Raw genomic sequence first — 420 nt, 5'->3', positions numbered from 1 at the left:
ACAGGAATCCGTTTCGACGACCAAGTTTTTTTATAAATATTCCTGAAGTCTTTCTTTGATAATCCTAAGCGAGACGAGACATGGGTATTGCGTCCAAGGGCCCGAGGATTGTATTACGGGAACTTAGACGAGGATGCACGGTTTCGGGACAGGAGGTCGGTCCTCGCCCATGGGCGAGGTGACCTCGGTGCGGGTCGTCCTCTCTCATGGGAGAGGTGACCTTGGCGCGTGTCGTCCTCGCCCATGGGCAAGTTGACCTCGGTGCGGGTCGTCCTTGCCCATGGGCGAGGTGACCTCGGTGCGGGTCGTCCTAGCCCATGGGCGAGGTGACCTCGGTGCTGGTCGTCTTCGCTCATGGGCGAGGTGATCTCAGTGTGGGTCGTCCTCGCCCATGGGCAAGGTGACCCGTGTTGAGACGGT

This window comes from Brassica oleracea, chromosome C2 (assembly GCF_000695525.1).
Source record: "Brassica oleracea var. oleracea cultivar TO1000 chromosome C2, BOL, whole genome shotgun sequence".
Lineage (NCBI taxonomy): Eukaryota > Viridiplantae > Streptophyta > Magnoliopsida > Brassicales > Brassicaceae > Brassica > Brassica oleracea.
The sequence above is the reverse complement of the archived record's forward strand: the minus strand, read 5'-3'. Positions refer to the sequence as shown.